The sequence below is a fragment of the Cimex lectularius genome, unplaced genomic scaffold (assembly GCF_000648675.2).
Source record: "Cimex lectularius strain Harlan isolate CLEC.00 unplaced genomic scaffold, Clec_2.1 scaffold47, whole genome shotgun sequence".
Classification (NCBI taxonomy): Eukaryota; Metazoa; Arthropoda; class Insecta; order Hemiptera; family Cimicidae; genus Cimex; species Cimex lectularius.
In genome coordinates, this window is record NW_019392686.1 from 1,215,604 (window position 1) to 1,232,632 (window position 17,029).

General features: G+C 34.4%; 1 protein-coding gene across 2 annotated transcripts in view; it reads left to right on the forward strand.

Moving 5' to 3' along the window:
• Positions 1 to 17,029, forward strand: part of LOC106661167 (open rectifier potassium channel protein 1) — a 66,518-nt gene that overhangs the window by 6,709 nt on the left and 42,780 nt on the right. The window contains exon 1 of one of the 2 annotated variants that reach the window (XM_014384405.2): positions 10,119 to 10,313. The exons of the other annotated variant lie outside the window; for it this stretch is intronic. The gene's annotated coding sequence lies outside the window, so the exon portion shown is untranslated. Of the gene's footprint in view, positions 1 to 10,118; positions 10,314 to 17,029 lie in introns of those variants that run through there. 2 annotated transcript variants of the gene reach the window in all.

Below are 17,029 nucleotides of genomic sequence, written 5' to 3' on the forward strand. Positions count from 1 at the left end.
ATCCACATTGACCATAATAGAAGCAAAAGCAGCTGCAAGAAGTTCACAAACAGTTAATACTGTCACACAAAACCTAAGTCAGGAACCTTCCATCTCGTCCCTTTCCAGATAATTACTCTCCCTGACAAATGAAGCTTCACTAGCCTCGCGATTATGAGTTGTTCCTCATTTTTCAATTTTTTTCTATTAACATTAGGTATACAAACTTACGTACTTGAGTAAGTTAAGTAAGTAACTTAAGTACTTGAGCATTAAGGCTGGCACCAATGCAAATAAATAATATATTTTTTTAGCTATTGATCGTCTATGAAAGTAGAATAGTCTATGAAATCTTTACATTCGTTTAGGTACAAGGTCAATAGGAAGGACACATTGGCACACTTCTAATCATTCAAAAATTGACGCTTAGAATTGCTGAAGTGTTTACCCTCTACTCCATCCTCTTAATCTAACAGAGCGGTTCTCTGATAGTGCTCTCTGGCCACGGGAGTGCAGCAGGACCCATCCTCTATATCTTTATCTTGCAGATTGCAGATGTTTCCATTACTCCTACCACCCTCCTTGCAATTTTTGCCGATGACCTGTACTATTCTCTGACTCTGATCGTGCGGCTGCTTCGGAAGATTTGCAGAGACATATCACGTGTATAGCAGATTGGTGTAGACAATGTACATCTGTGTCATATTTACACTCCCAAGCAAATCTCCTTTCACAATTTCAAAATCTGGCTGCGTTCGTTACCTTGGGTACCAACTAGACTCACGTTTAACATGGAATCAGTATACACGGCTGAAACAAGACTTAAACTACGGTCTACTCTACAAACTTATAGGACGACGATCCGAACTATTGACGAAAAATAAACTTACTGTCTACAAAACGCTACAACTAGTATGGACGTACGGAATAGAACGGTGGGGTACTGCTAAACCTTCCAATACCCAACGTCTCTAATCCTTTCAATCTAAAGTCCTCAGATCAATTTTTAATGTTCCGTATTATTTGTTCTTAGTCTTGCCAAAGGCTTCTCCAATAGAACCCAATCCTACAATCCCATAAGGCGTCTCAAGAGAAATGGCCCCGCTACCTCCGTTCTGAGAAATAGGTAGTGAAGTGAAGGAGAGAATAATATTGATTATTTGCTCCCCTCATTCTAAATTTGTAAATAGTTTATGATCTAGCGAAAATGCTTTTGTTGTACTGTTTAAAGATAAAATCTCAAACTTTTTGAATAGAAAATTATTACGTAGACCACCAAAATAATAACACTTCATTTTTAGAAAATGAGAGATGTCATCTAGGTACATCCAAGGTTAAACGACAGAAATATTAAAAAATCTTATGTATTCTTGTAATTTATTTACAAAGCGCTTATATGCAATATGATTGCAAATTGTTAGACAACAGTAAGAAGTAAAAACAAAGAAAGTACAAAAAAATTAACCTGATGTTATTAATAAAAAAATGGCACCATTAAATGGATTAAAAGTTTGTCGTAAACACTGACAGATACTGATAACACAAACACTTGTCCGAAAGCTTTTTGTGTTCATTCGTAATGAAATTCTCGAGAAAGTTGAGATTTTTTTTTAATCATGTACTTCAGTTTTGAAGGTTTCACTGCAGGCTATTGACTTACAATGTGTTGATGTTGCCGAACGATTCCTTAATGAAATAGCCTATATGATTACTGACTTAAATAGCTCAAATCTGAACACGCATGTACAGAGTTGATCCTATCATTTCTAGCAGTCCACCGTCCATTCTTTTGTATCCTGGCTTTTGTATATTTAACAGGTCTCGAGAATCACCCACCCCGCGTGTTGGTAGTCCGGGGTCAGACCTCGGTCTTATCCGTCCAGCCTCCGGTTGGGTTTCGAGAGCTGTCAACTAGGTCATTTCAGCAATCAGTTCCTAAATCTATTCACACACTCTTACACTTATGTACATTTACGTACCATTCACTCAGTTATGGTATAGTAGCGTACTCGATATCTCCCCATCACCCTTTACACATATTATATAACTAACCTAATTGAAGCTCGATGGAGTACTCTCAAAGCAATTTCAGCTTTTGAAATTTACGATCATTTACCGGCAGGTCTTGTTAATCACCCATCCCGTGTTTTGGAGGTGTGGGCTCAGTCTTATCCGTCCATCTTTCAAGGTTAGGCTCGAGGGGCTATCAACAGCTAGATTATTTCAGCTCCCAACGCAATCAATTTCTAGATCCAAAACCATTCACAGTATTAATTCTAGTACCTTCTTTCTTATTTACATATTATTGATTCAGGGCGGTGGAGTATTCCATATTCCGCCATCATCCTTCTCACACTACATATTCACGCTAATAATTACATTCACTCTCAACACACGATAGTTATTACTATACAATAAAACAACACGGTTTCTTCAAGAATCCTCAAAGGTTTCTGATACTGCTGTCGTGCTCAAGCATAATTCTCATACCGGGTGGCATTCCTACGCGTTCTCTATATGGAGCCAAGAAACTGCACCCCTCAATTAGGTGGGATCCATCGAGCAAACTTTCTCTGCATGCCGGACACATAGACGAGCTTTGACGATAAAGTTAGTGTCCGTGTGTCAACCTCACATGGCCTATTCTTAATCGGGTAAGGATGACCGTTGTTCTACGAGTCAGATCCTCCGAGGACCACCGACAGTACTTTTCATACGTGTTCGCTTCTCTTCCGGTCCTGCTAATCAACTATTTTTTCTGACGTTTAACAAAAAATGTATGCTCATTTCAATTACGTCAGGCTTCACTGTTTTATGGAGTTTTTCCAGCCAAATATGTAAAAATAATAATGAGTCGAGTTTAATTTGTCGAATTAAATAATTCAATTTTAGCAATTAAATATACACGCTGTAATAAATGTAAGTCATCGCATTATTATTTTTACACCATAGGCTGTAAAAACTCAATAAAATAACGAAACCTGATATAATTGTACGTTGAAAACCATTATAACCAAAAATCTTCTTAAAACTTTCCGTACATCGTGACTTAGATCTAAAGCAATGAACTCAATTCAAGCTTTACAATTAATTAAGATTTTTAGTTGAGATGAAAAAAGTTAATGGCACGAGAGGGATTTGAACCCACGACCTTCGGCTAGATACGCCGCTGCTCTACCACCTGAGCTATCGTAACCTCGATCCACTCGGACATCAACTCCCCATCTCAACCCCACCTTATGAGTTTTCCCTCCTTTTGCCATTTTTCGAAAAAAACGTTTTTTTTTAAAAATGGCAAAAGGAGGGAAAACTCATAAGGTGGGGTTGAGATGGGGAGTTGATGTCCGAGTGGATCGAGGTCACGATAGCTCAAGTGGTAGAGCAGCGGCGCATCAAGCAAAGATCGTGGGTTCAAATCCCGCACGTGCCATTGACTTTTTTTATCTCAACTGAAAACCTTAATTAATTGTACTTTAAATATTGTAAATTTTGATAGGAATGCATGGTTATACAGAAAGTATTTAATGAATCAGTTCAATTTTTGGTTGGGGAGTTGATGTCCGAGTGGATCGAGGTCACGATAGCTCAGGTGGTAGAGCAGCGGCGTATCTAGCCGAAGGTCGTGGGTTCGAATCCCTCTCGTGCCATTAACTTTTTTTCATCTCAACTAAAAACCTTAATTAATTGTAAAGTATTAATTGGTCAAGCGGACCACGAAAATAGTGAATTCAATTCAGGCTGTTGACTGTAGACAAATAAACAGACTGTAACAGTCAGCAAATAATACAAAAAGGCAGGTAAGAAACTATAAACAAATTGCAGAAGAAGTTTCACTGGTATAAATGGATCAGAAATAGTTGACATAACAAAATAACAGGTGCATACAAATCAAAATTAAGCGGGTAGGGTTAAACAGGAGAAAGGTAAACTGTAATAAAAACAAACAAAAATCTACCGAGATGTACAGAAGTTTATAAATCCATTGTAATCATTATACTGTATTGAGACCTTACTAGACATATTGATAATACTTTGCAAGGGCATTTTTGTGTTAACATCATTAACTGATTTTTCCATGTCTCCATTGATTTATGATGTTATTTGTACTATTAGAGTATGTACTACACGTTCGCGCCTTGTTTGAAGAGATTTAGATTTGTAAGCTTGATCTTAATCCGACAAATCTTTCTACTTATGCAATCGCTAACTTGTACTCTCTCCCTTTCGTTGTAATCTTATCTCTTTCATTAATTGACAATTTTTTTTGTATATTGATATTTATGGGATCGCTTGCGTTTGAATTGAAGGGAACAAGGGCGTTTCGATGTTTCAAAAAATTTGAGTTTATTATTATAGCTTTATTTTAATTTACCAGTTTAACATATATTTTGTGGAAAAAAATGAATTTTTTATTTTTTAATAATGTTTATATTAAATTTTGCGGTTCCTATTTAAATGATAAATTAACTACAATTTTTTTCATTATTCAAAAATTATTACTTTGTGCCGATCTTAAATAATATATTCTATTGTTATTCAGAAATCGTGAGATGCGGTCTGGTGTGATGTAGTTTTCAGAAAAACATTTTCTTTATCGTGCCAACGTTTCGATCTTTATTGAGATCATCTTCAGAGCCTGGGATTTACAAACATTGTTTACAATTAACAAATAGGATGTGGAAAAGTGAATTTATACAATGCAATGATCTCAATAAAGATCGAAACGTTGGCACGATAAAAAAAAAATGTTTTTCTGAAACCTACATCACACCAGACCGCATCTCACGATTTCTGAATAATTATCGATTAACGGTCACTAATCACCACACAAATATATTCTATTATTTTACAAATCTTTAGAGTTCGAGAAAATGTCACATCGTACTAATTCTGATTTAGATCAAATGTGGCAATACAATTGGAAAAAGTCAAAATTAATTTGAAACACTGATGTATAAACAATTCAAATTAGGCGAAAATACAAATAAACGATGTCGTCTGAGCTTAAATATTTACCAAAACAATACGCCCTGATTAATTTCGTTGAAGGTGCTCAATTCTACAAGAAGTGTGTTCAAATTTATCAATTTATACGTTTGAAATTTTAGAAGTGAAAACAAATAGAAATATAAACAGAAGGTTACCTAATAATTCGACAAAAATTGTATAATTTGGTATATTAAAACTGGTTTCAAGTATAAGAGAAATTGTCACACTATAGCTATTTCTTATTTTAATAAATGAGAAAATAAAAATTAAAACAGTCAAAAGTAATTTATTTAAAAGTTTTCTAAAAATATTCCAAAATTGTTTAACGAAAGTTGAAATTTGGCGACCATACAGGTTCATTTCAATTCTAAATATTTTTTTTTTTTTAACATTTATTTACAACTGTAATAGAATTGCGATGAGTGCAAATTATTTACACCAAGTAAAACATGACTTTCGCATCGACCCACTGGTTATTCCTTTTGAGTCTTCCTTGGAGGTTTATTTAGAAGCATGGAGGATACAAGTTAGAGTTCGAAAGTATTTACAAAGGTTGAGTGAAACTTAAGACATCTGGTTCTTGCCAGGTCATGGACGAAAGGAACGTTGAGGTCGATTGGATATGTAGATGTGGATGTATTGGTCAGGGTCAGGGGTATGGTTTACTGCACCCTTTAATAGCTATTGTATCCCCCGTTCGCTGCCTCAAGCACACCGGTGAGTCCTATTTCATCAAGGAACTTCTAATCCTCCCAAAGCACTTCCTCCTGCGGGCAGTTGCAGCACCACAGTCTGTTAGCAGGTGGGTTGGTGTCTCCTCTGCCTCTTTGCAGAATCTGCATGTGCCATCTTGGATTATTCCAATCTTCTTTAAGTGTCCATTTAGCTTGAGCGTCCTGTTAAGAAGCATAGTTTTTTCCTGCTTTTGATACATTCTGTAATTTCTTTCCTTCCGAAATTTGTTAGGAGATTCTTGGATTGTTTGTGTCCAATGAGTGAATTACATTGTTCCTTCATATTCTTTTTATCCTTCTGTCTAAGGTACTCATTGATAGTGTGGGTTCTTATGCCACAGAAGGGCTCGGGTCCTATCAGTGGTATAGCAGCTCCTTTTTTTACAAGGGTGTCCGCTTTTTCGTTGGCTTCTACTCCCATGTGTCCTAGGACCCAGCATAGGTTGACTTTGTTCTGCGTACCAATTAGTTTAATTTGGTTTTGCAGTTCAGCATCATCCTTGAACTAATGATATTTGAGCATATTGCAGCTTTGATGGCTGCTTGGCTATCTGACATGATAGTTACGTTCTTGTACCCTTTAGTCAAGTTGAATTGAGTAAATCTCTTGATTGCATGGACATCAAGCCTGGAAGATGCCGGTGTATCTTACCCCATGGTTCTGAGTATTTGGTTTCAGGACCGAATACGCCTATCCATGTACTTTGCTGTGTTCTAGATCGATCTGTGTTCCCATTATTTTTTGGTACTTAGGTTTATTTGGATGTTTTGATTAAATTCACAAATCCTGTTCATATCGTCTCTTGGAGCCATGAGTATCGGATGGTCCTTTATTCTGGTGTATCCACTCCATATATAAATTTATGTATGCATATTTATATATTGATTAATTTCTGGCTGAATCCTTTACAATAATTCAACAATCAGATTTTAGTTTGATTGCATAGGAGAGCATTTCTTTAATTGTGAAATTTGGGCTTTTATGGCTTTGTTTGGGTCAGAGGAGCAAGAAAATAGATAACGGGTTAAATTACATGTAATATTATATGTGGCCCATTATGGCATAAGTTTGGCCGGACGGTTATATATTTTGTTTATTAAATAATGGGACTTTAGAAGAACCGAATCCCCGATAAGAATTTTTTTTATAAAACGTGATATTATTATAAAATGAAGGCATTTTGTTATGTGCTTTTACAAAATTGCCTCAATTTTGATATTTAGAGCATGGTATACGTAGTGACCCAGCGCATCAATCTTTACAACAATAATGCTGTAAAATCAAATGAATCTGACCACCGATTTTGGTTATTTGAATAGTAAATCGCAATGGCAGTTTTTAGTCGAGATATTCCGTTCCACCTGGTTGCTTTGTGAGTAGTAGGGAATATTTAAATTGAAATTAATCCTCAATCAATTAAGGTTTTTAATTGAGATAAAAAGTCAATGGCACGAGCGGGATTCGAACCCACGATCTTCGGCTTGATACGCCGCTGCTCTACCACTTGAGCTATCGTGAACTCGATCTACTCGGACACCAACTTCCCGTCTCAACCCCACCTTTTGAATTTTCCCTCCTTTTTGTCATTTTTCAAATGTCGTGTAATCAATTTGATTCTCGACGAGCTTTAGTGAAGGATACTTCATTTTAAACTTATTAAATTCACTAGTTTCGTAGTCCGCTTGACCAATTAATATCATACAAACCACGAAACTAGTGAATTTAATAAGTTTAAAATGATGTTTCCTTCACTAAATTTCTCTGTGGCCATTTCATTTGTCGCCGAGAATCAAATTGATTACACGACATTTGAAAAATGGCAAAAAGGAGGGAAAATTCAAAAGGTGGGGTTGAGATGGGAAGTGGTATCCCAGTGGGTCGAGGTCACGATAGCTCAAGTGGTCGAGCAGCGACTTATCAAGCCGAAGATCGTGGGTTCGAATCCCGCTCGTGCCATTGACTTTTTTATCTCAACTAAAAACCTTAATTAATTGTATGATATTAATTGGTCAAGCGGACCACGAAACTAGTGAATTTAATCCTCAATGTGTGGTGATTAATGACCGTTTGTCGATGATTATTCAGAAATCGTGAGATGCGGCCTGGTGTGATGTAGGTTTCAGAAAAACATTTTCTTTATCGTGCCAACGTTTCGATCTTTATTGAGATCATCTTCAGGGCCTGGGATTTACAAACATTGTTTAAATTTAACAAAAACATGTAGGATGTGGAAAAAAATGAATATATAGAATGCAAATAAATATTTTTTTAAAATTATTCAATCAGCGTATTTCTACTCACTCAAAGTGTTTGTTTTCTGCGTAATTATGCCATTCTTGCGTGTCGTGTTGAGAGTGCCAGTGAGATTTTGCTGTTTTATGTTTATATACGTTGGTTTTTGAAGGGGTGGGGAGGGAAGTCTTTCTATATAGAAAGACATGCTTGTATAAGGAGTCGGCTTCTTGAGGTGAAAAGAGCCGAAGAGGGGTATAATGGTTCGGTCAGATTAACCTTTCAGGATTATATAGACGGGGATAAATAGGAATAGGAAAGCTAAATTGTTGAAAAATGGGAATGTGATGAATGTTTTATATGTTATAATATGTGTTATATGTATGTTATCTATAATGAATTTGATTAATGATATTGGCGTAGCTGCGACTGAGTTTACATGTATCTGTTCTGTAATTGATGCTGTGTTTATCTCTNCGAGCCTTTTAGCTCATCATCAGGTTGTAGAAGTCCTTCAACCTGATGATGTGCTAAAAGGCTCGAAATCCGGATCGTTGCAAAACAACCTATTGTGAGTAGGAACTATCCTTTTAAAAAGTAAGTGTTTGAAATGTTTTATAATTTTTGAAAGCTATTTTAAAGTTATCGGAAGAGAGAAATGTGTTTAATTTATGTGATAGGCCGTGAATGAATGGCATGGAAATGTATCTTGTTTGTTTTTATTTGATAGATTTGATGTAGTATTATTAGTACTAGTGGATGGAGTTAGTGTTGAGTTGTAGTTGTTGATTATTATGTTGATTATGTGTTCAGGGTAGTGATTGTTATGGAGGATCTGTTTGTATATCTTAATGTTCTTATGGTGAAATGATTCATGGCTTAGGGTAATAATTCTGTGAAGTAACTTTGGCTGTGTTAATTATTGTATGAAGAGGATGGTAAGTATTGTTTTGTTGTTTTCGATTTCATGTGTAAATTGTAGGCGTGGGTGAAAGCTATTAAATGTATCTAATGTAGTTTGAATTCGTTCTGTGGGAACTGCTGTCAATATATCATCTACGCATTTAGTGAGGAAAGGTAATGTGAAAGGAAGTTGTAGTATAACTGTGTTTAATAGAAATGTGTGGTGATTAGTGACCGTTAATGTTTATTTAGAAATCGTGAGATGCGGTCTGGTGTGATGTAGGTTTCAGAAAAACATTTTCTTCATCGTGCCAACGTTTCGATCTTTATTGAGATCATCTTCATGGCCTGGGATTTACAAACATTGTTTATATCTATCAATTACATGTTGGATGTGAAAAAGTGAATTTAGACAATGCAAAATATATTTTTTATATAATCAATCAATAAAGATCCAGGCCCTGAAGATGATTTCAATAAAGATCGAAACGTTGGCACGATAAAGCAAATGTTTTTGTGAAACCTACATCACACAAGACCGCATCTCACGATTTCTAAATAAATATATGCTTAATAGATACTTGCAGACATAATTATAACACATCTATTAAACACAGTCATACCGTAACTTCTGACAATGAATAGCGACGATCTATCAAAACTATATAACTCACTTTGATGTACGTAACATTATGTATATAAATTACAGAACAATTTTTACATTAAATATGATAAAATTGACCTTTGATTAATTTAATTTATAACCAAATTGAACAACGATCTATTGAAAGAGAATTTACAGCAGACGTAAGTAGATAGTAAGTAGTAGATAGTAAGAAGTAGAAGAAGCAGATAGTAGGTAGTTGTGACCACAAGAGTTTGATGATTTTGAACCAATTTCTGCTTGGAAAAGCGAAAAATGAAGATCAAAGAAGAAAAATTGAAAAAGAAGAAGCCCACTCTTGCAACAATGGGCTCAGTATGAAAATCGTTTTCCATCTTACAGCAGATGGAGAAAGTATTGTTTTAGATTTACGGTTTGTTATTATGAAAATTGAGCGGCACTGGCTAATAAAGAGAATGAATTTTGTATGAACAGTCATGTTTGGATTATTTTTAAAAAAAGTCTATCATTTGGGATTACTAAGGATGAGTCCTCACGATATGTTACAAAGGACAATTACGTTTATCCATGAGGTCAGGGCAAATATTCTGCCCGAATTTATCACCACAAATCCACATTTAAATCCGCACGCGAGTCCAGATAACGCCGGACATCGTGACGGGTGGGAGGCGTGATAATAGTGGCTGAAGATCTTTCAATAAGTATTCAGTAGCTATTTAGAACTGGGCTCGAAGTGGGGTACGCTCTTGCTAGCTGTCACAATGAGGACGGCCGATCTCCGGCAACCTGTGCCTGTCATCGTGCGCTGCTGAATACGAGATCATCGTCCCTGGAGAAGCGCGATAAAAAGGTAATTTTTCTATATTAAATTTAATTGCGAAATGTTTATTATCGTCCAATTCTAAAGTGTTTTTTTTTAATCAACGGCCAGAAGACCATTTTTGCATTACTGAATACTTCGATTTTATAAATTTCGCATCGTTGGTTCAGCCCAATGTCTTAAAAGTAAAAAAAAAATCTTCAGTTACATATTTTGAGTTTTTCTCAAAGTTTAGATATTTTAATAACAGAATTTTAAGTTTATTAATGCATTTTTAGTAAAAAAAATAAGTAAGCTGCTATACAATTTGTCATGTCTTTTTATTAAAATCATTATATAGCATGTATTATTTTAAAATATAATCTTTAAAACAGATATATGTTTCGGCATGTGTAAAAAACATTTTTACTCCTTATTTATTCTTCTCTTCTTTTTTCTTGGTTGTTTGCTTGTTTTAAGATCTTTTTAGAATCTATGTTCGATATCGATATAATAAAAGGATTTTTACTTCTGTTTCTTAAGCAATTTGCATATCCCATGCATATTAATAAGTCTGTTTTAATGTTTACAAACGTATTGCAGCTTTCAATTAACATTTCATGCGTTGTGTTATGCTAGTTTTTAAAATAATCTTTCAAAAAGCATAATAACCGTTATGATATTGTACAATTATTAGAGTTCAAATAATTTCTGCAGCTATGCTAAACAATTTTAACTGTTTTCCTTGAGGAAATTGCCTGGTCAATATATTTTTTTTTTTTGAAGCACAAAAAATGTATTGGTATTAGTTTTGGATTTAGTGCTTCGATACTTAAAACTGACATATAATACTGTATGGAATGGTAACACGTCTTTTTTCTTTTGTCTTTTTTTCTCCTTAAACAACTTCTTATTCAACGCATATCTCCTGTTTTACGTAAAAATACACATTTTTAACTACAACTTGCACATGAAAAATTTTTAACTTCTGTTTCTTATGTAATTTGCCTATTGCAAGTAATTTCTTTTTTTGAAGCCAAAAAATGTATTGGGACTAGTTTTGGATTTTTTTTTCAGTACTATGTTGCTTAAAACTGACATATAATACTGTATGGAATGGTAACAAATGTCTTTTTTCTTTTGTCTTTTTTCTCCTTGAACAACTTCTCATTCAACGTGTATCTCCTGTTTTACGTAAAAATACACGTTTTTAACTACAACTTACACATAAAAACTTTTTACCTTCTGTTTCTTGCAACTTGCCTATTCTAAGTAATTTCTTTTTTTGAAGCACAAAAAATGTATTGGTATTAGTTTTGGATTTTTTTTTAGTGGATTTTTTTTGCTTAAAACTGGCATATGGAATGGTAAAAATTTTTGTCTTTTTTCTCCTTAAACAACTTCTTATTCAACGTATATCTTCTGTATTAACGTCAAAATACACACTGCAGCTAGTTTTTAAACCAATCTTTCAAAAAAAGCATAATAACCGTTATGCTATTGTATAATTATTAGAACATACACACATTTCTGCTGCTATTCTAACAAATTTTGTATTTTTTCTCCTTAATCTATTTCTTACACAACGTATATTTTGCTTTTAACGTTTTAATACGGTACAGTATGGTTAAATTTTAAGTCTTTTTTAACGCATTCTTAAACAACTCATATATTTCCTGTTTTAACGTCTAATTTAAAATACACATTGTAGATAGTTGTACCTAGTTTTTACATCGAGCTTTCAAGAAAACATAATAACCGTTTTGCTATTGAAAAATTATTAGAACTCATTTCTGCAACTATTCTAACAAATTTTGGCTTTTTTTTCTCCATAAGCGACTTCTTATTCAACGTTTATTTTTGTTAATTAAGGTTTTTAGTTGAGATGAAAAAAAGTTAATGGCACGAGAGGGATTCGAACCCACGACCTTCGGCTAGATACGCCGCTGCTCTACCACCTAGATGTATGTGGGGTTGAGATGGGGAGTTGATGTTCAAGTGGATCGAGGTCACGCTCAGGTGGTAGAGCAGCGGCGTATCTAGCCGAAGGTCGTGGGTTCGAATCCCTCACGTGCCATTAACTTTTTTTCATCTCAACTAAAAACCTTAATTAATTGTAATGATTTAATTGGTCAAGCGGACCACGAAATTAGTGAGTTTATTTTTGTTTTAACGTCTACATACATATTGCAGCTTGCCTTTCGTGCAAACTTGATATGTGTTATGTTTTTCTATAATTATTAAAACAGTTACTGAAGCTATGATAACAACTTAGGTTTCTTTAAGCAACTTGTCTATTCAACGTGTATTTCCTGTTTTAACAATTAAAAATGTATTGCAACTGGTTTTTCAATCAACATTTCATGAAAACCTTGTTGTATGAGTTATGTTGCCGTATAATTATTTAAACTGAAGTACATTTCTACAGTTATGAGAAATTTTGTCTTTGTTTCCTTAAGGAACTTGCATGTTTAACGAATATTACCAACTATAGCTTGGTACATACGAACTACAGCTGGTTTTTTCATCAATCTTTCATAAAAGTCTAATTTGTTTTATGTTACTGTATTATTATTAAGTGGAAAAATATTTATTCGGCTAGGCTAACAAATTTTAACTTCGGTTTACTTAACGAACTTTCTTATTCAACGCGTATTTCTTGTTTTAATTATTAAACAATATATTGGGACTCGTTTTGCATTTTAACTTCGGTTTCCTTAAACAACTTAAAAGTTGTTTAAGTGTATGTGTTATACATTTCCAGTTTTAACGACTACATACCTACTGTAGCTCCATACCTACTGGCTTTTAAATCAATCTTTCATAAAAGCTTAGTAAGTGTTATGTTTTCTTATAATTTTATTAAAACAAAAGCATTCCTGAAGCTGCGATAACAAATTTTAATTTTGCAGCCATTTTAAGCAACTTGCCTAGTCAACGTACATTTCCTGTTTATAATTTGTAAAGGTATGACAGTTTTATAATTAAGGTTTCATAAAAGCATTTTATGTTTGTGTTATGTTATCGTATAATTATTTAAACTGAAATATATTTCTACGGCTATCACAAATTTTGACTTTGGTTTCGTATATTTATTTATCATTTTAACTACCATATATGCTTTACAAGTAGTTTTTAACATTTCATAACTGCGTTGTTTAATTGTTAAAACAGACATTTCTGCAGCATGCCTATCGTTACTTCAAATTTTGAATCCGTTTCCTTTAGCGACTTGCTTATTCAATATGTATTTTTTAAAAATTATAAATGCACTGTGTATTATATCATATTTTGTTTCTCCATAATTATTTGTTCTGTAATTTATTGTTGACTTTTATTTTCCATTTTTAAAAGACATTTTTTTACGACGGTTCGCAACAGCAGAGGTCATATCAACCCTCAGGGTGCTGATGTTTTTGAAAAAAAAAAAAAGCCCATTTGTATGTTATCGTTGTTTATGCCGGGTTCGAACGCCGAGCCGCTGGATTCGAACCCGTGATCTTTACCTTACAGTGATGAGCGCCGTCGTTGCGGCCACCGACGCCCCCTCAATATCTATTCGTCTACATTGTGTGTGAATATCACATATATGTTATCGCATAAAAATTAAAACGGACATACATTTCTTCTAACACATTATTTCATTCCGTGCTTCTTTAAACAACGGGCAAATTGCACCGCATTTTACGCATACGTACAGCAGCTTGTTTTGAGTTTGACTTACGTATCATATAAATATTAAAACTGGCATATAGTTACGTGTGGTAACAAATTTTGATTTCGCGTTTCCCTAAGCAACGTAGTTTTGAGATGGGAATTGCAAAGAAAAATTCAAATTTCAAGCTGCCGTCTCACAAGGGAGCATTCTTAGACCTTTCCTTTACGAGATGAGGTAAATCCAGCTGACATTCCTATACTTCCAGAAACAATTCTCTCCACTTTTGATGACGAAACAGAAATCTTTTCCCCGCATAAAGACATCTTCCAAACGGTTTGCAGTGTCTGGACGTTTGGTCTAAAAAGTAGAGAATTAAAATAAATGCAACGAAGAGGCGATACATTAACTTCACACTCGGACCTATTACACTCCAGCTGCTTTCTTTAACGGGGTTTCACTACCCGGTGTCGAACACGTACTTGGGTCTTCAACTTGACAAATGACTTATTTGGAATCCGCACACAAGAGAAAACGAACTAAACAAACGTCACAAACTGTTATCACTGGACAATCCACACTTCCATCCAAAGATTAATGATGAACACCATGGTTCTCAAACCTATGTGGACTTTTGGTATCGAAATCTGCGGGTCAATCGAGCAATATTTATTGCATCTTGTCTTGACTTTCATCCGTAAACGCAACAAAGTTCATTCGCGCAAATGTATTGTAAAATTAAAACAAACAGTAGAGATATTGATCTGAACTTTTTCTTAAGAGATTCGTCTGGGGTAGTACCTAATTTGAACGGATATTCGTTGATTTAAATAATTTATATATCCCATTAACTGCACCTGTAAACATTTTAAGCTAGAACAAGCTGCGAGACAAGCAAAATGCTATTTTATGGTATGGTATGGTGATAAGGATACTAAGAAGCAGGATTTGTACTCCCCAGGCACTGTAGCCTTCTCGCTTATTGTACCTTCCTAGTTCCTTAGTTCAGTGCAATAGACTCTATCCTTCTCCAGAAGTATCATGTCATTGACTGTCGCTGCTACAATTTCATTCCCTAAGTTTTTTTCGAATGCTAGGTTGAATCTCCATTGAACTGTTGCTTCACAGTCGAAGATGATATGAGTGGCTGAATCCTCCTCCTCATTACATAATCTGCAGATGGGATCTTCATTGTATATGCCCATGTTATGTAGATGTTTGATCAGATGGTAGTAGTCCTATCACTCCTCTGAGTTTAGCCCTCTCCAGTTGCAGCAGTGATGTTGCCAGTCTTGGTGAGGGTTGTTTCATCATAAATTTACTATGTCTAGCACTGCTAGAGTTTATCCACTTCTCCTTTTGTTTTGTTTGGATCCATTCTTCCATGGAGGAAGCAAAATGCTAACATTTTAGTCAAAATGATAATAGAATAAAAACTTTTAAAAATAATGCACTAGCTGTTCTTTACTAACGTTCGTTTCATTTTGTAGTACTCTATTATCAACTATTTTAATGACTAAAACATTTTTGTTGTGAGTTACAGTAGTTAGTTAACGTTAACTAGTTAGTTTACAGTTAGTTTGTAGATATGAAGTTTTAAAGTAAAAAAGTCATAGTTAAGTCAATAACTTTATAGTTCAACTTAATATCTAATATATACCAATTATTTTTTTGTACGCTTATCCTCGATGTTTTGGTCAAATGAGTTTCAGCATTTCGCCATCATTTGTTCTCAACAATTTCGGTTAAAACCAAAGTCACAGAAGACGAAAGTAGAAACACATCTGAAAGACCAACCATTTGAGCTAGCAGGATGGTTCTTTTTCAAATACACAACTGCATCGATTGAACCAACGAGCAGAGAGGTTCTATGAACCTGAATTACGCAGCTTTTTTCGACTACATAAAGTTCGACGGTCCCTGGGGGCGATCCTCGTTTTCGTTTGCTTGAAATTAAACTTGTATATATGAGAAGAATTGTAAATTTGAACTATTTATTTGTTTTTGCATAAATCCATATTCATGGACACGGGTGCTTTATGACAGAATGATTTATCTGTTATTTGTATTGTTATTACAATTTAAAGTGTTACATGCATCGACTCATTGTCAGTCCCAACATTGCCAAGGACGGTGAAAAGTTGAAAAAGACTGAATCTGTCTTCGAAGAATTTGAATCCTTTATTTTATTTATTTATTTATTTTTTTGGCATTGACCTTTTGTCTTCAGCCATGTTTTTTTATTGTTTTTTATACTTTGTTCGTTATAAATTATTTATAAGTTAAAACGAGTTCGTTTGACAAAATCGACCAGAGCCCGATAAACGTCGAAATCTTCTGTATATATTAAGAATTTATAATTATAAGGTTTTGCTACTTCGCACTGGTCTTTCGCACCGAACATAGCACCCTTCTTCATCATATTTTCTGCAATGCCATACTATAAGAATTGAATTTGAATCCGTCTTTTAACAATTTAATTATGTCAATTTGTAGACATCTTTAAGATTGTTTTGCCCTGATGAAGACCTTAAAATTCGATCGAAAGCTTGATATATATTGAAGATAACAATTGAATTTGTTATTTTAACTATTAGTGCGTTGTATGAACTTTATGCTCAGGCGCTACTCTTGGTAAAGTAAAAATGAAATTCTCCATTGCAAAGTATTTAATTTATGTTTAAATTAAACGAAGCTGTCTTTTTTAAATACATTTTAAGCACATCTCCTTCTCCGACGTTCCTCAGGGAGACCCTATACAACCCTATACATGCGGACATGCATTCATTAAACCTATTTTTATGAGTGCAATTTGTGGTTTATGAATAAACTACCATAGACGATCGCTGACGAATTAGGAGGGAGGATATTAAGGGACTCAATAAAAGAACCGTTTTAATTGAAAGCCAAATGGGTACTTCTCTGTTTTTCTCCCTTAAATGTACTTGTGTAATTTTCTTTTAATCTATTAAATAAATAAATATTCGGATAAGTACATAAGACATATATTTAACAAAAATATGAAAACTAATAAGAGAAAGGGACGTCGGTAGCCGCAACTGTTTAGGCGCTGGTACGGCGTTCATCACTGTAAGGTATATATATATATATA